This window comes from Macaca thibetana, chromosome 2, assembly GCF_024542745.1.
Source record: "Macaca thibetana thibetana isolate TM-01 chromosome 2, ASM2454274v1, whole genome shotgun sequence".
In the NCBI taxonomy this organism is placed as follows: domain Eukaryota; kingdom Metazoa; phylum Chordata; class Mammalia; order Primates; family Cercopithecidae; genus Macaca; species Macaca thibetana.
Window position 1 is genome coordinate 10058885 of NC_065579.1, and position 23233 is coordinate 10082117.

General features: G+C 43.7%; 2 protein-coding genes across 12 annotated transcripts in view; one reads left to right on the forward strand and one right to left on the reverse strand.

Moving 5' to 3' along the window:
* The window catches only part of LPP (LIM domain containing preferred translocation partner in lipoma), a 739054-nt gene that overhangs the window by 673970 nt on the left and 41851 nt on the right, over positions 1-23233 (reverse strand). Inside the window, exon 1 of one of the 7 annotated variants that reach the window (XM_050779291.1) lies at positions 4928-5050. The exons of the other annotated variants lie outside the window; for them this stretch is intronic. The gene's annotated coding sequence lies outside the window, so the exon portion shown is untranslated. Of the gene's footprint in view, positions 1-4927; positions 5051-23233 lie in introns of those variants that run through there. 7 annotated transcript variants of the gene reach the window in all.
* Positions 1-23233, forward strand: part of SST (somatostatin) — a 1150223-nt gene that overhangs the window by 610531 nt on the left and 516459 nt on the right. The window contains exon 1 of one of the 5 annotated variants that reach the window (XM_050779309.1): positions 5110-5119. The exons of the other annotated variants lie outside the window; for them this stretch is intronic. The gene's annotated coding sequence lies outside the window, so the exon portion shown is untranslated. Of the gene's footprint in view, positions 1-5109; positions 5120-23233 lie in introns of those variants that run through there. 5 annotated transcript variants of the gene reach the window in all.

A 23233-nucleotide genomic window follows, 5' to 3' on the forward strand; every position in this document is an offset into this window, starting at 1 on the left:
CTGTGCTGTAATTATCCACTCCCCTTCCATACGCCTCCAAATTATCTTTGAATCAATCCCCAGCACCTAGCACAATGCCTGGCATACAGTAAGAACTCAATAAATGTTTGTCGACTCAATGAATAGGTAATATAAAAGAAATTTTAGAAGAAACTCGAATGAGTAATAACAAAACTCTGTTTTTAAGAGCTTATGCTAATTTTTTGAAAACCTGGTAACTACAGACTGCAGGAGGGGTGCATGAAGAAGCCCCAGAAATGAGTTTTAGATGACTTAGTTTACAATCTCTGAGCATCTCTGGGCTTAGGCTGATTATAGTATAAGATTGCTACGGGATACCCAGGAGGATGAGGTCACAAGCTAAATTGCTTTGGCCTGGTGGCTAGAGGACGGGGCTTGGTCAGGAATTTTGGATTCTCTACCTGATTCAGCCACTACCTAACTTCTCCAAGACCTGAAAAATGAAGTAAGTATCTGCAGGGAAGCCAAGTCTGTTAAAAGGAATTACAGGGAACTGCCAAAGGCCAGCAACTATGAATTCAAACGTAAATGAAAAAAGAGGACTGGTAGGTGCCCTTGGACCGCAGTCCAGTCCTCAAGACAAGGAGAGGCTTTCAAATCCCAGCTCTTCTGGGCTCCCACTGAGCCTTCCAGACCCATCTCACACGGAGATTGAAGATTCCTTACCAGGGAGTTTACAGGAGACAGAAATCTCTGCATGAACAGACAACACATCATGAAAAAACAGCATGTTAAATACAGCCCATAAAGTCAGCATCACTCTGAACGTTCCTCATTCTTGGTGGGAAAGAATGTTTTACAAAAATACCCAGGGAGAGCAAAGGAAGCTGCACATTCTGCAGGGCTTATTTTGGGGCGTTCCAACAGCTCTCAGCTGGGAAGCCAAAGGCAGAAAGCCACCGTCCTCTGTGCATTGGCCCAAAGCTCGAGGCTAGAAACGAAATGGGATGGGGGTGAGAAACAGATCCTCTTTGGTTTTGGAATGCCAGCTGCTTGTCTGGGCAACCCCCCAGGGTGCCTATTTTCATTTCCCTCTGAGTCTCCCAGATTCCTGCCCATTTAGCTTGACATTTCCCTGAAGGAAATCACTCTAGAGAGCCTATAGACGACCACTCCCAAACACGCCCTGAACTTACTTCTCCTGCCCAACTTCTATGCCCTAGTCAAAGTTACCACCACATCTCACCTGAATTACGGTAAACGTTTCTGCCTAACCTTCTTGCTTCTACCCTTGCCTTCCTTTTACTATCTGTGGTTTACTATGCTGTGGTTCCCTCCAGAGCAGCTGGAAAGATGCCTGTAACACGTAACTCAGGTGGTTCCCATCACATCTGGACTCAGGTCTAAGCAGCTCAGGTCTCTCACTTACCACCACCTGCTAGTCCCTGCTCTTCTCTCCTGCTTCTTCCCCTGCAGCCCACATGCTGCCAGCACATCAGGCTCCTTCTGTTCCTCAAACACAAACTCCTTCCCACTTCATGGCCTTGACCTTTGCTTTGACCGTCTCCACTGCCTGCAGTGCTCTTCCCCCGACTTCTACAAGGCGGCCTCCTTGTCACTCAGATCTCAGCTTAAACATAACCTCCCAGAGTCCTTCTCCACTCACTCAGAGTCAGAATGCCCTTTGTGACTCCTCCCTTGGGTTACTTATCATTCCCTCTTATTTAAGTGTTCCTTTATCTGCCTCCTCCACACACCTGCACCAGCATGTAAGCGCCAAGGGATGGTTGTTGTGTGTGTCTCTTTCTTCGCTCTAAATCGAGTACTGGGATAATGCCCAGAACAGTGCAAGGCACCTAAGTGGAAATTCAATAAAGATTTAATAAAATTAGATGAATACATGCCACGGATGGAAGAAGCCTGACAGATTGCATAAAAGGATAGTAGCCCAGCACTGTGGCTAACGTCCTGGGCTTTGGAGTCAAATACACATTGGTCACTAATGCCTTTACCCAAGAATTAAAGGGGTTTAGGCAAGCTTTCTCACTTCTTTAGGCCTTTTCTCAAAAGTAAAATGGGGATAATAGCACCTGCCTTGTGGGAGTGTTGGGAGAGTTAGAGATACGATGTTTAGGGTAAAACTCAGCACAGCCTAAATGTTTACTGCTATCAACAGCAACTTCCTCTTTCAGGTGAGAAAAGTGAGACTCAGAAAGGAGCAGGGCATTGCCCAGGTGAAACACTACATTAAGAGCAGAGTCAGGCCGGGCATGGTGGCTCACGCCTGTGATCCCAACACTTCGAGAGGCCGAGGTAGGCAGATCACCTGAGGTCAGGAGTTCAAGACCAGCCTGGTCAACATGATGAAACCCCCATCCCTACCAAAAATACAAAAATTAGTAGGATGTAGTGGCGAATGCCTGTAATCCCAGCTACTCAGGAAGCTGAGGCAGGAGAATTGCTTGAACCCAGGAGGCAGAGGTTGCAGTGAGCCAAGATCACACACTGTACTCTAGCCTAGGCAAGAGAATGAGACTCCGTCAAAAAAAAAAAAAAAAAGAAGATGATGAGCAGAGTCAAGTCAGAAAAATCATGGCCAGTTTTAGCCCACTATTCCACAGACCTAATAATTACTAAAATATTAGATATCATGACACACATCTATATATTCTGCCTTGTTCCAGAAAGGATCTGAGGTACTTCACAAAAGATGCTGATAGTTGATGATTTAAGTGAGAAAATGCGTAAGGAGAGGCGAAAATAAAGCAAAGAAAGGGGAAAGGGGATACAAAAAATAAGAGCTGGATGTCTCACACCATTTGCTAGAGGTGAGCTTTAAATTTAGCTATGGACTTCCTAGAGCCCCGTACAAAAGAAAGGAAGCATAGCTGTGTACGGCCCTTTGGAACACTTGCTTTATTGAAATGCCACAGCAACGTGTAAGGAGGCATCACCATCCAGTTGAGAATCACCCTGATTTGTCACACTCTTGCCAATTAGAATCCAATATCTGCTTACTCCTGATCACATGCCACTCTTAAGTAAAATTAGTCTCCACTACTGACTATGTGACTTTGGGCCACTTACTTAATTAACCCTTTGAAGTCTCTGGTTGCTGTTCTTCTGTAACATGGAGGTTAAAAAATAGTACTTAAATGGATAGACAAAATGTAGCATATTCATTACCACAGAATATTATTCAGCCTTAAAAAGGAGAAATTCTGACCCATGGATGAACTTGAGGATATTATGCTCAGTGAAATAAGCCAGTCACAAAAAGACAAATATGGTATGATTCACTTAGATACAGAACCTAGAGTTGTCATATTCATAGAGAATGAAAGTAGAATGGAGAATGCCAGGGACTGGAGGAGAGGAGAACAGGTAGTTGTGGGTTAAAGGTACAAAGTTTCAGATTGCGAGATGAAAGAGGCCTGGAGACTTATTACACAGCAATATGAATGTATTTAACTAAAAATACAACAATTATCAGGGCCTGGTGGCGCATGCCTGTAATCCCAGTTACTCGGGACGCTGAGGCAGGAGAATCGCTTGAACCCAGGAGGCGGAGGTTGCAGTGAGCCGAGATCGAGCCATTGCACTCCAGTCAGCCTGGGCGACAGAGCAAGACTCTGTCTAAAAAAGAAAGAAAGAAAAAAAAAAGTTGATCCGAAACTGAGCTGACTACAAAGAGTTACTCCTGATGGCTGTGAAACATCTGAGGCGACGCAATAGGTTGGTGTCTTCTGGGTCTCTGTCCGGCTTTGGTAGTCTTAAAAAGTGTGTGTGTGTGTGTGTGTGTGTGTGTGTGTGTGTGTGTGTGTGTGTGTGTGTGTTTAAAATCTAATCAGAATCAGGACTCACCTTTGAATGGGCATAATATTCCAGAATTCTTACAGCTTCAAGAATAGTGGTAGAGGCTCAGATGGGAAGCCTTGCTGAATTTCTCTCAGGGAAAATTGCATAATTTTCACTTCCACAGATGGAAATAAAGTTCCATACTATTCATTCTGCCTTTTGGACAAGTGACATCCCCTTTCATGGAAGAGAAAGATATAGGGAGCAAAGGAGAGCAAAAGGTTGCATTCATACAACATTCACATGACCAAAAGAAGGGAAAGGTAAGTAAAAATCAAAGAACAAAAAAGAAAAGAGCCTCATACAAAAACAAGGAATTCAGGCATCTGAGCCCATATATCCTAAAGGAAAGAGGTCTGAACTGGAAGAAATAGGTTCTAGTCCTCATTTTCCCACCAACTAGATTAGTAAGTGTGGACAATTCTAACATCTCCCAATTTCCTCATCTTGCAGTAGAGGGGGCAGCTTAAGTCTAGGGGAAAGAAATGAACTGAGAGAGAAGATCTGGGTTCTAGTCCCACATAATGAGCCATCTGTCTTCAGGGCCTGGGTCTCTGCTGCCCATTATCTCACACTGTGAAATGAGATAGATGTGCTGAAAACACCGCAGGACTCTCCCAACTCTGACAATGCATCAGATCGACACAGCGTCCAGCACGCAAGGTACTCCAGACGGTGGATGCTGTGCAGATGCTACACATCAACATTTTGCATACTCCTAAGTCCCACCATAACTGTTTTCAAGCTAAAACTACCCGTCCCTACACGTCCACAGACATCCCTTCCAGCGTGTTGCTTTAGCCTTAGTAATCAGACAATAGCACTCCCAAATTGTCTTTCTACCCAACTCAAATTAGGCCTCAGATCAGAGGAAATACCTACTTTTTTAAAAATATACGAATATAATTTTTCCTCAGGCCGATCTTGTCTTGAAATCCCACTGCAAGAAGTACTCCCCTGGGAAAGCAGCTGTCCACACCCCCAAATTAAAGTGACCAGCACTCCCAGCAACGTGTCCCATCACCATGCAAGTGAGCCAGCCCACAGGCTGTACGCCCCAGGTCTGTGAGCAGAAATGCCACTCATCCGGCAGTAATGATGTACTCACGCGATGTCCGGCCCGCCCAGGCAGCTGGCCCTCCACCAGCCCTCACTCCCACTTGCAGGCCCTCAGTCCACTACGGGACACAGCAAGGCGGTGGTCTCGAAGCCTGAAGGGAACAGAACTGAGACATTCTCGCCTCAGCTTCCAGAACAAGGGGCAGAGGAATGAAGGGGGAAGGGTGGGGGCGGGGTGGGGGACGACTTTGTTTCTGGAAACAAGAATTCAAATCCTGCTTCTCCTAAACCCTGAGTCACCTCCCTCTCTTCCAATAGATCAGTCGGGTGGGTAAACATTTCCAAATATGGAGAAGCAGGCTGGAGGATGTCAGAAAAATCACCCTTCTCTCTCCTCTGGCACTTGAAGAACATGCCCCAGTTTAAGACAGAATTCCTTACTCGGAGTAAATTATTAACCGCTAAAGAAGTGGATTCTCAACCCTTCCATACACTGTCCAATTCCAGGAAGAAACCTCCTCCACCCCAAACAAGGAAGTGACTGGTTTGAAAGGTTTTAAGCTCATCTTAAGAATGAGACCATCCAGAATGCAACGAAATTTATGAAATAAATCATTAATTCGGTGGGGGGGAGATATTTTGGGAGATGCACCTGAAAAGGTTGCGAGAATTTAGTCTAAGGTTCCTATGATGGAAGGTGAGTCTTAAAACAACTCCTCCCGGCCAGGCACAGTGGCTCATGCCTGTAATCCCAGCACTTTGGGAGACCAAGGCGGGAGGATCACCTGAGGTCAGGAGTTCGAGACCAGCCTGGCCAACATGGTGAAACTCGGTCTCTACTAAAAATACAAAAATTAGTTGGGCATGGTGGTGGATGCCTGTAATCCCAGCTACTTGGGAGGCTGAGGCAGGAGTATTGCTTGAACCCAGGAGGTGGAGGTTGCAGTGAGCTATGACCACGCCATTGTACTCTAGCCTGGGCAATAGGAGTGAAACTCCTTTAAAAGAAAAAAAAAAAAAAAAAAAAAAAAAAAACCCAAGTCTCTTGCCCCCAAGCCCAGAGTCTCTTGGTATGGGAGTCCTCCTGAGAATGTAGTTTGGCATGAGTCCTTCATGGGCACAGACACCGGGCTAGGAGACTCAGAATAAAACCAGACTCTCAGGAGAACACTGTTGTCAGGAAAAGTGGGGGTGAATTGCTCAGTTTAACTTGTAACATGGATTCCAACCCTAAGGTTCTGTGATGACTAAGTTGGAGCAGTGAGGCCAATCAGGAATGAATCTAATCTAAAATGGCTCCAGACTAAATTAAAGGAGGAGAAAGAGAGATCAGACGCTAGGGAAAATGGAGATGTGGGGGTGTAGGAGGTGCTCCGAGATGGGAATCCAAGTACCACATCTTGGCTTCCCAGTGGTTCTGTTTCTTAGTGATCTCCTCCTACTGTTGGTTGTAAAGGCTTTCTGGAGGCCAGATGAGTCCTTTTTCAAAATCATCACCCATTTCCTGGCTTTGGACTGCACCAAGAGGTTGCTTGTTCTCACCCCCAGGAAGTCTTCGAGCTACAAACAGCACTGATCAGGGCACGAAGGGACCCAAGCCCCAAACCCCAAGTCCAGATCAGTCAGTCATGAAGATTTCAGACGAGTCAGTGATCCTTGTGTAGCTTACATATTTTTCATTTACAAATTAAGCAGATATCTAGAAATGGTCCAATCATGTGTTCTAAAAGCAGCTTCTACTTGGTCTATCCAAAGGGTCATTACACATTTATTTTGATTATTTGTTTTATACTTAACAAGCATGCCGTAAGCAAACATTTATTATTTATTGCACACTTAACAAAGGAACACAAATTAAGTTACTATTAAAATAGGTAAGGAAACAGAATCAGAGAGCCTTCCACTGCATACCAGAACCAGAACTCAGGACAGAGATCTTGCCATTGCAACCCTCCTCAGGGGGTGGGCGTGGGATGTCAAAATTAGGTCTGGAGAGCAAAAAGGGGTGGTCTTCATTCTGTCAGGAGCTCAGAGTCCCTTCCTGCATCCCATAAAGGAGCATTTCAGCAAAGAAAGGAGATTATTCCATGGAAAAGAGCTTCTGGGAATGGTCTTAAGCTCTCAAAACCAAAGACCAAGGGGTGAGCCACAGAAATAAATATGAAAACCAGAATGAGATACTTTAAATGTACCCTCCATCTTACAAACATTTGGAGATCAGTTTCCACATCTACATAGAGACCCTTCAGTTCCTTCAACATATGTGTGCCTCTCGTCCTCCCAGCTCTGTGATCTCAAAATGAGAAGTGGCCATAAAGGCCATTAAGCCCAACACCTGCCGCATTGGTATTCCTGAGGTCTCCAGTGAAGCAAAGATCATTATCTCCTGCCGCTGCAAATTCCATCTTTCGGTCAGAAAATTCTTCCTTACACGGAACTGAAATCTGGCTCCTCCTTGGTCTTCCATCCCTTGCTCCACGTTCTGCCTCTCAGGACCATATTTCAACCTATGTCTGTCTCATTGGTTTGGAATTTTTGTAGGTGAATATGTACACTCGTTCCCTCAGTATCCTCAGCATCCAGGGGGGATTGGTTCCAGGAGCCCTGAGATACTGAAATCCAGAGATGCTCAAGTCTCTTATATAAAATGATGTAATATCTCCTGTATACTTTAAATATTGTTCTAATACCTACATAATACCTAACAACGCAAATGCTATGTAAATATTGTTATACTGTATTGGTTTTTTTATTTTTTTGTTGGATTTTTTTTTTTTTTAATATTTTTGAGCCTTGGTTGGTTGAATCCATGGATGCAGAAACCATGGATACAGAGGGCTGACTGTATATAGAAACAAAGCTACCCAAGACCTCAGCCCACAGTCACTCTGGTTGTTCTCCTGACCACATCACACTGCTGACTTCTAATGCATTTTGTGCCAACTTGAAATCCATTCTTTTATGGATTTTTCCAGTGCCATTTAGCACATATATTGCCATTTAGCCATTTATATTACTCACAAGTCATACCCTACTAAACACCCGTCAGATGGACTTGTCTACTTTATTGAGAAACGACAGAAGATAAACCTGCATGTCCAGCTGTTCATCTACCTCCACCCCACAGCCCAAGCCACATTCCCACCGCTTGTGGATGAAGCCCAGGGATGCAGATCCCATTCCAAGATCCCCGCTCCTGTTCTCAGATCCTGCCAGACCGAAAACTGTCTCCAGGACACAAGGCTATTCCAAGCAACATTAAGAGAGAGCTCTGTAGGAAAAGAGGATCTCGTCAACACAATTCTCAGAATAACAAAGCAGCCAGCAGGCAGGGCAGCAGGGTCAATTTGCTAATCACAGGGCTGGGAGCTTGTGATCCCTGATAGCGCCATTCTAAACCTGTGTCTTTCTAAAAAGAGAGAAAAAATGTTATTTTCTTTCACAGTTCTGATGGCACTGTTTGCCTTCAAGGTCCATGTAGTAAGTACAATGACGCCTCCCATTATTAGTGTGTTTTACCTTTTATTAAATGATTTCCCAGTCTCATTGAATCCCTTCCAACAACTATCCCAGGAAGTAGTATTATACCCACATTTAGTGATAGGAAAACTGAGGTTCAGAGAGGTTAAGTATATTCCCAAAGTCACACCAGCAATAAGTAGCAAAAGAAACACTGGTTTAGGAGACTCCAGTTCCAATTCTGGAGACTCCAGTTCCAATTCTGCTACATACAAACTGTTTTAACTCTGGTTAACTTAATTCTAAACCTCAGTTTCTACACCTGAAAATTGGAGATTAAAAGAGCCACTCTGCTTATATCTCAGAGCAGTTATAAGGATCATATGAGATAATGAGAGTGAAAGCCCTATGGAAAAGGATAAGGCGTTATAAAAGTGTAGGGGATTATTGTGTGATTACTTGCAAATGACTGTGCATTCCATTACAAATACAAAAAGCAGTGAGATCATTCGCAAGACAAAGAAACATTAAGGCTCTGGGAATTAAGGGAAAATGATTTGATGTTCTACGGGGTTATGTCTATATGCCACTCACTCTTGCAGTTCAAAGCTCAGCAGCAGCTGTCAGATTTTCCAACTCCAAGTCACATATGTCTACAGGATGGCTCAAGACAAAATCTCCCTTTTCAGCTAAAAGCAAATGCTGGGCCAAAAGGAGGTAATAGAGATGGACGTTTCAAAGACCCCCTGAGATTCTCAGTTCCGGAAATGTGGCCTGCGATGTTTTCCTTGGAGAAGCTGTTAGAAACACAGGCTCCAGTCTCTCTGAAATAAGCCCGTGGGGAAATAAACATACAGTAAGGAGCTATTTTCCAGAGAGCACTGAGGATGCTCCCAAGCATGAATTAATCAAGGGCACAGGGTATTTCAAGCTGCAGATACCAAAGAGCTAGTAATCTCCAACCCACTGAACCTTCCAGCCCAGCTCACAAGCTTACCCTGGAATTCTAGCATCCCTAGCAGTGCGCAGCAGGCTGAGCCATCAGATGAGGCTCATTTACATACCAGGTCTTGCTGAAGATCACCTGGGGGCCGCAGGGGACCCAAGGAGCTCTGAGAGCAAGCTGGTCTGGCTTCCTTCGGGCCTTTCCCAACATGCTACTTGTCGGGATTCTCTTCAATTCCTGAAAAGAGCCAAGTCATCTCTGTCATTTGTAGAGGGGCTGGATCTTTGCCAGAAATCCATTCCCAAGGCTGATGAGCACAGAGCCCAGTGAGGACTGTTTTCTGGTTTGCTTTTTATCGTTTGATTCCTGTGCTGATCATTTGAGAAAGGCACTAAAGTAATTTATGGCATAGATGTGTGAGCATCTACTCTATGTGTGTGTGCTTGAATCCCCAGTGATGTTGCAGCAACAAGCTGTGAGATACAAACAACTTCAAGGAGCTCACAAATCCAGTTCAAGACAGAGACTGACTGCAATTGAAGGACAAGATGTTGTAAACTCTATGAGTTCTGTAGAATCCGTCCCAATGGGTGGGTTAGACTTTTGGGCTAGGAATTAAAAGAGGATGGGGCAGGGGGGCACAGATGAAGGAGCAAAGGGCATTCCAGGCAGAAGGATATATTTAAGCCAGACACAGTGGCATATGCCTATGGTCCCAGCTACTTAGGAGGCCAAGGCAGTATTACTTAAGCCCAGGAGTTCAAGACCAGTCTGGGAGACATAGTGAGATTCCCATCTTAAAAAAAAAAGAAAAGAAAAGAAAAGAAAACATTTGAACCCTAGCAATGACTGAAAAGATATGACAAAGACCAGCAAGTTAAAGTCAAGCTTAGAAAATGTGGGCCGAGCATAGTGGCTCACGCCTGTAATCCCAGCTACTCGGGAAGCTGAGGCAGGAGAATGGCTCAAAACCGGCAGGAGGAGCTTGCAGTTAGCTAAGATGATGCCACTGCACTCAAGCCTGGGCAACAGGGCGATACTCCGCTTCAAAAAAAAAAAAAAAAAAGAAAGAAAAAGAAAATGTGTAGGTCACTAGTGAGAGAGGTGAGCAGACAGATAGGAATAAACAGAAGTTAACTCAGAAAGATAGATTGAAGTCAGTTTGTTGTAGGCTAAGGTAATTGAATTCTATTTCTAAAAGCAGAGTGAAAAATAAATAAATAAATAAACAAATAAATAAATAATAAAAGCAGAGTGTTCCTTTATTTTGAGATGCAAAGCTCTGATTACACCATTGATGAGGTTAAGAAAATAGGCTCTTTTGACTCCTCGCTGACATATAATAACAACAATAACTACTAAAATGTAATGAGTGTTTACTCTGTGCTAGGTATTATGCTAAGCAGGTTACATACATTATCTCATTTAACCCCAGCAATGACCCTGTGAACTAGCCACTCTCACTCCCATATTACAAATGGGAAAACAAAAACTTAAAGGAAAAGTCAGATGCTCAAATCTCAGAAATAGTAAGTGCAACATGCCATAACTAACTGCTTCACATTGCAAACTCAACCCCTGCAATTCCAGACTGCACTCCCCAGTTTTGGTCTTCTTTCTCATTGCCCAGATTCTCCCCATCTCATTTCTAAGAGATCTAATACTCTTCACATAACTAGCGTGCATAACAATCCCGTATCACAAAAATATCTGTCTCTGAAATAGTTGACACAAGTTTATATTTGTTTCTGTCTCTCCATTAGATCCTTGGGATCAGGAATCTTGCCTTTCTTGTCAGTCAGTGTACACAGTGAACACTCAATAGGTATATATTTAGTCAGACAATGTCTGTGAAGGTTGGAAGTTAACACAATACTGGCTATAATTTCAGACCTTTTTAGCACAGATATTGCACCAATCTCAGCAAGGTTCCCAGAGTCCAAAGGGGAGACGCAACCAGGTTGCAAAATGCAGGTCAAAGACCTTGTGCACGGGACATCCTGACGGTCCTGCAGCTACTCCGTGGTTGCAGGACCCTGAACCTCCAGCAGGTGTGCCAAGAACGAAGATCTTCACAGGGAGCTGGACAGATTAAACCTTTCCTTGAAAAAGTGAAAAGGCCATGTCCCACTGAAATGGGGATTTGAATTAAAGAAGGTGTGTCTAACAAAGTGGCCCAGGGGTAAGGGAGCTCTAGGCTGAGAGGTCTTAGACCCATCACATCTTGTGACTCGTGCTGAGCCACTTTGTGTCTCCTTGTGCTAAACCACTCTGTCTCTCAGTGTTTAGCAAAAGGAAGGGTAGACACAGCGGTTTTTTAACTTTTTTATGTAGCCGCAGAACTTTTCCTTTAAATGGATGCTTTGACGATGCTTAGCTTACAAAGTAGGTAAAAGCAGAGCTGCTCAAGTTGGCTCTAGCGGTCCCCTTACTTCCTCCACTTCTCACCACTTTTCACCTCCCTCCGTGTTATAATCCCCAAGATGACTCCTGGAGTCTCTCAGGCTCAGAAGAGCACAGCTTGAAAACCGTCAGCCTTATGAGCTCTTCATAGTACCTTCCAGGTCTGATTCCAGTAAATTCCAAGGTCTGATGTATACCTCCTTAACAAGCAGCTCTGCATTTTTGCCAGTGGTACAGGCAATACATGGCGTAGATGGGGAGCAGCAAGGAAGAAAGAAGTCTCAAATTAAATAACTTAGATTATACTCTACTTACAGCCAGGTGCAGTGGATCAGGCCTGTAATCCCAGCACTTTGGGAGGCCGAGGCGGGTGGATCACTTAAGGTCAGGAGTTCAAGACCAGCCTGGCCAACATGGTGAAACCTTGTCTCTACCAAAAATACAAAAATTAGCCAGGCGTGGTGGTGCCCGCCTGTAATCCCAGCTACTTGGGAGGCTGAAGCAGGAGAATCACTTGAACCTGGGGGGCAGAGGTTGCAGTGAGCCAAGAATGCACCATTGCACTCCAGCCTAGGTGACAGAGCAAGATTCTGTCTCAAAAAAAAGATTATAATCTATTTAGTACCTGTGTTCTCTCAAGCAAGTTATAAGCAAGTTATTTCATCTCTCTAAACCTCAGTTTTCTCATCTGTAAAATGGAAAATAATATTGTTTACCTACTAAGGCTTTTATGAGAATTAGCTAATAAACTAGTTGACAGAATGCTACAATATTACAATCATTCCATCCATAAATGTTTCTAAATCCTCAAATGGAAAAGCAGGCAGTACTGAGTTCAGGGCAAAAAAAAAAAAAAAAAAAAAGGTGCTCAATAAGTAGCAGGAACTGGTTCCTTTCCTCCCTGGACTTATCAACATGTTCAATTTGAACCAACAACATGACAGCAAGCAAGAGTTACTGGATGAAACACATTTTAGGTCCCAAATTCTCTACAGCTCATCTTTGAAAATCTTAACAGCTTATCTCTGAAATCTCTGAAACTCACGACCATCTTACACTTCCAAAAGTGACACCCAAGACAGTGGAGGATAAAGAAATGTGAGTTGGAGAAAAACACTGCTCCAGGTCATTGGCACAGGAAGAAGTGTGAAGCATGGCATCCCCACTCCTGACTTCCACAGCAACCAGCCAAGTGGCCAGAGAAATCCCATCTGCTCTCCGAGCCTCAATTCCCTTGTCTGTAAAACAGGAACAAGAACAATCCTACCTTCCCCCTCACTATGATGTTGTACGAACAAAGAAGCCAACAGGTGTAAAAATATTTCATATAGCTCTACGACTATAAAAAATATTGCCATTTTTATTAGAAACTCAAGTAAAAAGTTGAAGCACTGCAAAAAGTTACTTAGAATGTGCCCAAAATGTAAGACTCACCCCTACTCCAATTGCAAGATTCCCTGTTGTCCACCTGAGTTACTGCCGAGATTCCCGGCACATCCTAAAGATGCATTTCGTTGAGATTTTCCCAGTTGACTCCTCACCAGTTTTCTAAACAACACAAATGACAGTATCTACTCACCCTCAGGCCAGCCTCAAGACCTCCAGGATGAGCCCAATCTACGTGTTTAGCCACATCTCCCTTTATATTGCTAGAAGAACCCCTGGTCCCAGGCAAGAGCACACCCTCAATTCCACAGGACTCAAAACTTGGCTCATGCTTTCCCTGCCTTGTGCTGTGCCTCCAAATCTGAGTGCAAAATCTCTTTACTGTACAGTGGGGAAGTGGGCCCCTTGGGAGTGTTTTGTGATTGGGGTATGGCCACGAATGTCTTCACTAGCCCACCGCTTCTCTAAAGATGGCCCCACCAACTCCCAGTGCATAAACATCCACATCAAGATAAAAAGGAAGATGTCTGTAGTTCTTTGCAGTCCACAAAACTTCGCACACATCTCCTCTTTTTAAATGCTTACTATCAGATGTGTCCATGATGCCTATTTTACAAATTTTATAGTAAGTGGCTGAGCCAGTAACCATGTGCAAGCCTTTGGCACCAAAGCCTGTGCACGCTGCTCTCTCTTCCCCCAAATGGGTGTAATTTAAACCATTCTATAAGGCCAGGCATAGTGGCTCATGCCTGTAATCCCAGCACCTTGGGAGGCCAAGGCAGAAGGACTGCTTGAGCCTAGGAGTTCGAGACCAGCCTGGGCAACATAGCGAGATCTTGTCTCTACAACAAAGAGAAAAAATATATATATATTTGATATGTATATGTATTTAAATATATGCATATATTTAAATATACACATATTTAAATATATTTAAATATAAAATACATCTTTTAGTGTTTTTATATTTTATTATAATGATATTATAATATATACTATATCATATAAAATAAATTGTATTATAATATGTTGTTTTATAATTTACTATATATATTATAAAATATATAATTTATAAAATTATGTATAATTTAATTATAACATAATTATATTATATATAATTATAATATATAATATATACTTTATATTTTTATTATATTTTTATTGTAAATAAAATATATATAAATTGTTTTTCTTTCCTTCTTTTTGCCAGCAAATATATATAAAATAAACCCTGCAATAAAAGGTACAGGAGGGCTGGCTCCACAGCCAGCTCACCACATGACACTGGACAAATCACTTTCCCTCTATGAATCACAGTTTCTTCATCCATAAAATGAGGGTTCTAGAGTCACCTCATATCTACACACCCTTTTCCCTCCTAAGGAAAGGCTTCAGAAATGAAACCTTCAGGAGGAGCGAACAAGGTAACATCTCACATATGTTTAGTCAGCTCCATCCCTGAGCTTCCCCTCCCAACCTCGAAAGCGCATCCAAAAAGAATGAAAAGGGAGCAACATGAATATCAGAAAGCACCGGGACCCTGCAGGGCAGCACAAGGAACGCACGCGGCTGCCATCCCCAGGCAGACAAGCAAGCCACTCCTCAGGAACAACTGCAGTCATGGTCACAGCGCGTGAACCTTGTCAGCAAATTGCTGGTTTGAATGGCAATTTTTTAAAAGCTCAAGATGCAAGAGCATTGATGCAGATAACAGTCTGCTCCCTACATGCCTCATGGCTTATGGGCTTCACACAGGAGTCCACGGAATAATCTCTCTTTTTCACATCTCTCTTCGGTATCAGCAAGTACTGCTGCTGCCTGACCACAACTCTTGCTTGGATATGGAGACAGTATCTGTGTGGCAGGCCACTGTGCCCTTTCCATGTATTCTCTAAAAGTCCAAATGCTGGCTGTCAGAGCCCTCCCAGAACCACAGAATCCTAAATCTGGCAAAACTCAAGTACCCACTCGTCTAACTCCTGTAAACTACAGTTGGAGACATTCATTCATTCAAACAGCACTACTGATGTTTACACGGTGCATGGTGTCAAGACGAAGCTACGTTTCTGCTCTCAAGGACCTGCTCCAGTATCTTAAATGGCTTCCCAATGGCAACAGGGGAAGTCCAAGTGCTTAATCTCACAGCTCCAAGTTCTCCATAACCGGGACTGAAGCTTCCATTGCCACCATAAACTTTCTCCCATTGCCACTCAACATACATTCTTTGCTTTATTCAAACTAAACTCTTGGCTCACCTTGTCCCCTCTGCTTGACCCGCTATCCTTCCACCCCCAACACCAAATATCCATGTCCTACACATCACCAAGCACACTGGTAGTCTTCAACAGGAAGGAGATGACCCTTTGGAGAAGACAGTTATTTATCTGTGGTGTCTTCATGTATTAAAGGACATCTAGCTTCCCTGGCCCCAACCACTAAATGCCAATGGCATCCTGATGTCCAGTCATTGGGACAACAGAAAACACCCCATTATGCTTTTATTTTATTTTATTGAGATGGAATCTCACTCTGTCACCCAGGCTGGAGTATAGTGGTGTGATCTCACCTCACTGCAACCTCCACTTCTTGGGTTCAGGCCACTCTCCTGCCTCAGCCTCCCGACTAGCTGGAATTACAGGCATGCGCCACCACTCCCAGCTAATTTTTGTATTTTCAGTGGAGATGGGGTTTTGCCATGTTGGCCAGGCTGGTCTCGAACTCCTGAATTCAAGTAATCCACCCGCCTTTACCACCCAAAGTGCTGGGATTACAGGCATGAGCCACCACGCCCGGCATCCGTCACGTTTTTAAATGCCCCATAATGAGATGGTACTACTCCCAAAAGAGAATCACTGGATCACAGACTATGTGACACGCCCTGCTCCCAGCCCAGTCAGAATAATCTCTCTTCCCTGGATTTGCTGAGCCTGCTATTTAGGGCATTGATCAACATCTTCCTTGCCCTGTTCTAACTGTGCACCTGACTTATTCTCCTTCCCACTACTGGCTCCCAGTGGAAGAATCCTTGACTTCTCTCTCCCCACATTGCCAAATCCGGCTCAGGGACAGGTCCGTAGTAAGTGTTTAATAAACGTTTGTGAACAAATTTTGTAAACAAGACAGCTGTCCTGGGGCATGACTCCCAGGAGGAGATTAAACGGAACTGGAAAATTACAAACCAACCCCTGTCGTCCAAAATAAGAACTCAGTTCAGAAACTGAAAGTGGGCAACTAGCCTGTTTTTTCAGGGTATTAATTATATTAAGTTTATATATTTTACATAAATAAACAAATATTAAACATAATTTCATAGTGTAATTATATTACAGTGTTATAATTAATTATAAATATTAAGTATTTCAGAATAATAACTCCTGGGGATTTTAGATGGATAAATTGGGGGTAGATATATTCTGTCGGCTGCTCAATCAGAGCCCGTTGCCACCAGCTAGAGTGCCTTTCTGCATCACAGAAGCAGACTTAAAATTACATTCCCCATACTTCCTCAAAGCTAGTAAATTAGGTTCCACCAGTAACATTTCCTTGTGTGAGATCTGGAAGGTGGAAGTGAAGCTGAATCTTCCTGCTACCATTTCTAATGGCAAGCAACACCAGGAAATCATGAAGGGCAAAAGGACACTCCATATGCCAATCCAGTGCTCCATCACTAACTATTAAGATGTTGAGAGAAGTTTCTGAGGCCTCAGCAGTGGCTTCCTAATCACATCTTCCTTATCCCTGGATTGTGGCTAACCAGCCTGACCAATATGATGAAACCCCATCTCTACTAAAAATACAAAACTTAGTGGGGCATGGTGGCACGCGCCTGTAATCCCAGCTACTCGGGAGGCTGAGACAGGAGAATCGCTTGAACCTGGGAGGCAGAGGTTGTGGTGAGCCAAAATCGCACCACTGCACTCCAGCCTGGGCAACAAGAATGAAACTCTGTCTCAGAAAACAAAACAAAAAAAATTCTTAAATCCAGTAGCTCCAGATGTAGTCTGCATCCCACATCAGTCTTTTCAACAATTTTGTTATCATCTCTTTCCTGTTAAATTACACAGAATGTCTTTCCTGAACTTTGTTAGATGCAGGAGGGAAAAAATAAATAAATAAATAAACGGATCACTCATTTTTCTATTTATTTATTTAGCTAAGACCTATGTCTGTCTATATCTAAAAGCTTCTCCCTTGCCTCTGTGAAGGAACAAAAAATATTTCACTTCAGTATAAGAAGTCAAATAGGGTCAGGCACAGTGGCTTACGCCTGTAATCCCAGCACTTTGGGAGGCCAAGGCGGGTGGATCACCTGAGGTCAGGAGTTCGAGACTAGCCTGGCCAACATGGTGAAACCCCAACTCTACTAAAAATACAAAAATTAGCTGGGCATGTTGGTGTGCACCTATAGTCCCAGCTACCTGGGAGGCTGAGGCAGGAGAATGTCTTGAACCCAGGACGGGGAGGTTGCAGTGAGCCAAGATCCTGTCATTGAACTCCAGTCTAGGCAACAGCAAAACCCCATCTCACAGGAAAAAAAAAAAAATCCAAATAGACCTAGAACTCCAAGGTAACATAAGCAGTAGATCTAATCAGCGAATCAGAGTTACACAAACTAGTTTATGGACAATATAAACGCTAATTCATATACAATGAAGCATGGTTGTAGCGTAACTGCTGATCCTTTCCTGAGGATTCCTGGCTTGACCTTTGTTTTCCTGACTTGCCAGTGAATACTCAGCACCATACAGGTGTGCCTGCTGCATACCTGGTGGCTCTACCTCTGGGCAGCTCCAGAGAGATGTCTGTTCCTCCTTTTTGGCCAAAAGGAGCCTCCATTGTGTTTTCCAACAATGGCTCCGGCAAATTTTCCAGTCCCACATGCTCTTCCAGAACTCAGCCACCCCACCAAGACGTAAAGTCGATTGCCTCTGCCCTTGAATTTAAGTGACCTGGGGACTACTCCAACCAATCAAGTATAGTGAGATGATGCGTCTACAGCTTCTTTCCGCACCTGCTAGCGCTCACTTGCTCTCTGTCTTTCTCCCTCTCTCCCTTCCTCTCAAGGCTTGCCTTTTGGAAGCAGCCACCAGGCTGTGAGGAAGTCCAGACCACATGGAAAGACCACATGTAGATATCCTGACCAAGAGCCCTGGTTAACGTCTCAGATGTCATGTGAGTGAGTGAGCAACATGTACCTCTAGCACCCAGCCTTCGAGTCTGCCAGCTGAGGTCCCAGGCACTGTGGAGCACTGAGGTGTCATTCCCCCTTTGCTCTGTCCAAGTTCCTGATCCAGGTAACCCATGAGCATACTCAACGATCGTTATATACCACTGAGTTTAGGGGTAATTTGCTACACAGTAATAAACGATTGGAACAAAGCCCAGCCCTTTCTTTTACCTTCACCTGGTGCCTGCTCTGACCATGCAGATGTGCCTTTCTCATCTGGTGACCCACGTTTTTCATGGACACCAGTTTCTCTAGCGTTGTCAGGTGTGGGCAGAAGGACAGGGGTGAGTTCTGCAACAATAATAGCTCTGAGACACTGCATAGTTCGTGGGGAAAGCAAATGAATCAACGTAAACATGAGACCAAACAACCCCAGTCAGCTCTGTCTACCAAGTAAATGTGAGGAGGTGATGCTGCTTCTCTATTACCTCATCTGTAAGATGGGCTTGCTAATGCCTGACTATTGAAGAAGTTATGAGGATGAGATGAGAGGATGTGTGAGGAGCACTCCACCCAGTGCCTACAACATCAGATACCAAAGTCTATCCACCGTACCCTTCAGCTGACCCAGGGCTTCCATCTGCAAATGTGATTCAAGTCTACAGAATAGCACAACAGCTATATTGCTCTCTTACCCAGCATCAAGCCCAGGCCCTTATACATAGCAGGTAGTTAGAAAACATTAAGCCTGTGCTCTACACCAAGCAAAGCTTCTATCATTTCAAAACAATAAGGTATAGTGTTTAGGAGTGTGGTCCCTGGAGCCACTGGCCTGAGTTCAGCTCTGTCACTGGCTGGTGGCCTGGGGCAACTTATCTAAGCTCCTTGTGCATTTGTTTCCCTATTTATAAACAGGGATAACAATAACACCATCCTCATAGGTTTCTTTAGAGGATTAAGTGAAACAATATGAATAAAGCAGCTAGAACAGTGACTGGCACATAGCAATCGCCTGCTGCGTGTCACCAAGTGTATAAACCTAGAAGCAATCTTAGGACACAGGTATACAAATGAGGTTTTACAAATGAGGAAACTGAGACTCAAATTATGTAACTTGTGCAAGGTCAAAGGTAGGGGCGAGATCCAAATCTAACTCCGTGGCCTTCCACCCAAATCCAAAGCTCTTTGCACCTCAGCATCCTGCTTTTCGATATGCACGCCTAATGGAAAAATGTATTTAACTAGAAGGGGGAAAAAACAGCCCAGACATAACGGGGTTGCACCTTGGGAGCTTTCTGGGTATCACAGGATGATAAGGCCAATGTCATAAGCCCTGCCCTTCAGCACAGTCAGCTCCTGTGGGTAAAATTAGCTCAGCTCTGCTCCAGTGCTGCCTGGAGCCCCAAGGCAAAACTCACCCCAGGCACAGCATGACCTCACCTGACCCTCACTCTTAAGTAGGGTCCCTCATGCACCTCATAAGGGCCTGAGATGACTCATTGTGCTCTTTCCTGTCTCTGGTGCTGAGGTCACCTCTATGCTATACAGAAAGGCGGCTGTGAAGGAGAAGTAAAGATGAAAACGCAGGCAACCATTCTGCACTCGCTTCCTCCAAGGCAGCTCACAAGCAAGGAGCGGAGTGCCTGCCTGCCATGCCAGCTGTGTACCGGGGAAATAAAGCTCTGCTGAGTTATATAACCCAGCTCAGGAGCAAATGACAGACACTAGCCCAAATGGCCTCCTGAGATTACCATCCTTATTCTACTCTGGTGGTGATGGTATCGAGCAGGGAATAGGCCTATTCAATATCCTTCAGTCCTGCAGAACACGGCACAATAACCATGACCGTAGGGGTCTCCTCTGTACTGTCCCACCCAATACCACCAGAATGGAAAGCCAGTCTTAAACGTCGCCATTCCTTGGACCCTCTATGCTCCCATCCCTGCCTGGCTAGAATTTTTACCTCAACTCCCACAATTGTGTAAATCTACACAATTTATTATTCGGCATTTATTTGCTCAACAAATATCACCTGCACACCTAGTTTTGACTTGAAGATACAGAAATGAAAAGAATTACCCTTGCCCTCAAAGAAATGCAGCCCAGTTCAACAAATGGCCTAAAATGGAGGAAGCAGAGACAATAGTGGTCAGAGGCGTATTCCAAGCAGAGGTGGTATCAGAGCAAAATCTTGAAAGGACTGATAGAGTGGGCAGTGGTGTTTCAGACAAGGGAACACCATACGTGAGGTCACGCGAGCTGCAGAAAATCCTGGGTATATTCCTAGAGCACAAGATCATCTCAGAGATTAGTGAGAAGAGGACGGAAAGAGACAGGGGTCAAATCACTGCCTGCCTCTTTCCATTCCTGTCCCTTAGTTCATGCAAAGGATTCTGAATTTACCCTGAATGAGGAAAGCATTGAAGGATTTTAAAAACAGGGACGAAGCATGAACAGATTTGCATTTTTGGAATATCACTCAGGAAGAAAAGAGAGAATAGGATGGATGAGGGTAAGAATAGAAAAAGAAGGCCAGCTGAGACTGCTGAAGCACTTCAGGAGAGAGATGCTGAGGGCCTAAATGGAGGACAGGCTCCAAAGGTAGAGGGAGGAGGGAGGTGGGCAGGACGTGTTACCGTGGTTGACTCAGTAAGACTGAGGACAGTCAGAGGCAAGAGTGAGGGACACAGAGGAGGCCATCCGGAATGAGTCCCAGTTTCCAGGATTGGACAATGTCACTCACCAAGTTAACAATGCCAGAAGACGCAGTGAGTCCCACGCAACTTTGGGATTTCCAACTGGAGTGTCCAAAAGGCATGTAGGAGTGTGGAGCTGAAGTTCAGGAGTTCCAAACTGGAGATAAACACCTAGCAGTCATGAGACAAAGCTCTGCAATGCCTATATTTATGGGATGCAAGAGACAGCAAGAGTCTGTAAAGAAATCCCGAGGAAAGGCCAGGGAGGTAAAAGAATAACAAAACATCCAGAGACAGTGGGAGTGATCAACAGAAATAGCACCACCAAAGCCAAGTAAGAGCACTGCTAAAAAGGAACACATCTGAGCCCCCTAGACCCGCACAAGAACAACTTCCATCAGACCAAAATGGGTTAAGAAGCCAAAAGAAGGTGAGGCAGTAGACACAAATATAAAGGCAGAGGAGTAAAGAAGCGAGATGCCATGCTTTCAGAAAAGCATGTCCGTATAAATCTTACTTCCTCTACTAGACACAAGCTAGAATAGTGCCGTCCAAAAGCAATAGGATGCAAGCCACATATGAAATTGTTAATTTCCTGCAGCCACATTTTCAAAAAGCAAGAAATCATAGGAGAAATTCATTTTAATTTAACCCAATATATCCAAAATATTATCACTCCAAGAAGTAATGAACATCATATAATTTATCAGTAAGACATTTTATATTACTTTTTATACTAAGCCTTTGAAATCTGGTATGTCATACTTAATGGCACATCTCAGTTCAAACTAGCCACATTTTAAATGCTAAACTGCCATGTCATTCTAATTTAACTTTGATGAATCAGGGCTCAACATGGTAGCTGGCATGCTGTGTATTTTTTTCTAGTAATATGACAAAATGAATGGAAGGATGGATAGATACTTGCCACTTCATTGAGAAATTCAGTAAACTCTCTATAGCTGTGTTCTCTTTATCAACTACACAGTACTTTAAGTTTCTAGGCTTGGGTTATATTATGAGTAGAGCCTTGGTATAACTTAATATTAATGGCTTAAGTTTCATTCCTTCTAAATTTCCTCTGTTGCTTCAAAAATTACAAATCTTGTCAGCCTCTTTCTTTTTTCTTTTTTTCCTTTTTTTTTTTTTTTTTTTTTTTTTTTTTTAAAGACAGAGTCTCGCTCTTGTCGCCCAGGCTGAAGCGCAATGGCACGATCTCGGCTTATTGCAACCTCCACCTCCCAGGTTCAAGCAATTCTCCTGCCTCAGTCTCCTGAGTAGCTGGGAGTATAGCCACAAGCCACCATGCCCAGCTAATTTTTGTATTTTTAGTAGAGATGGGGTTTCACCATGTTGGCCAGGCTGGTCTTGAACTCCTGACCTCAGGTGATCCACCTGCCTTGGCCTCTCAAAGTGCTGGGATTACAGGCATGAGCCACCACATCCGGCCCAGCCTCTAACTTTCTTAGGTCAAAACAACTCTGAAACACTCGTCAGAAGACTACCACTCACACAGATCTCAAGCAAGCCACTTTACTCCTCTGAATGAACCTCAGTGTTTTCTACCATAAACGGGTATATAACTCTTAACTCTGCAAGTCTCATAGGCTCATTGTAAAACTCACATGAAACGGTGAAAACACTAACAAACTACACAAAAGTAAGGCAGAATCCACAGGTACCTCTCTATTATAAATGTATGTTATATGAACTTATAAATGTCAATCATGTCTACATGCATACATACATACATAAAACTCCACTTGGCTATCTTAATGTCAATATTTTGACTTCCAACATCATTATACTTCCCTTCTTCCCTCAAGAACTACAGAAGTTGTAGTCAACCTGATTTTCCTAGGAAAAAGAAACTGTGTTTTCCCTGAGTCATCACACTGAGGTTTGTAGAACTGGATAAAGCTTGCCTACAAAGTAGAGATGTAAACAGATTGGGCAGGATGGAGTGAGCCTGGTAGATGGTATGGTAGAGGCTCTGTCCTGTATGGGACTGACACCACTCACAGCCTAATAATGAAAACATTTCTCCAGCCCAAACAACTTCTAAGAGCTGAGTGGTAATAACTACTTGGTTCCATTCTGCTTTCTGGTGATACACAGAAATATCTGGGAAATCAGAAAAGGTGTAAAGCTGAAATGAGGACTTCTTATCAGCACAATTACTAAGTAGAGAGGAAAAAATTGAGATGATCAACTGGATTCTTTTACTGTCTAAATTCACCATCAATATACTTCATAAAATATCTTCCTTCAATAGCCCATGGCTAACTGACCAGGAAT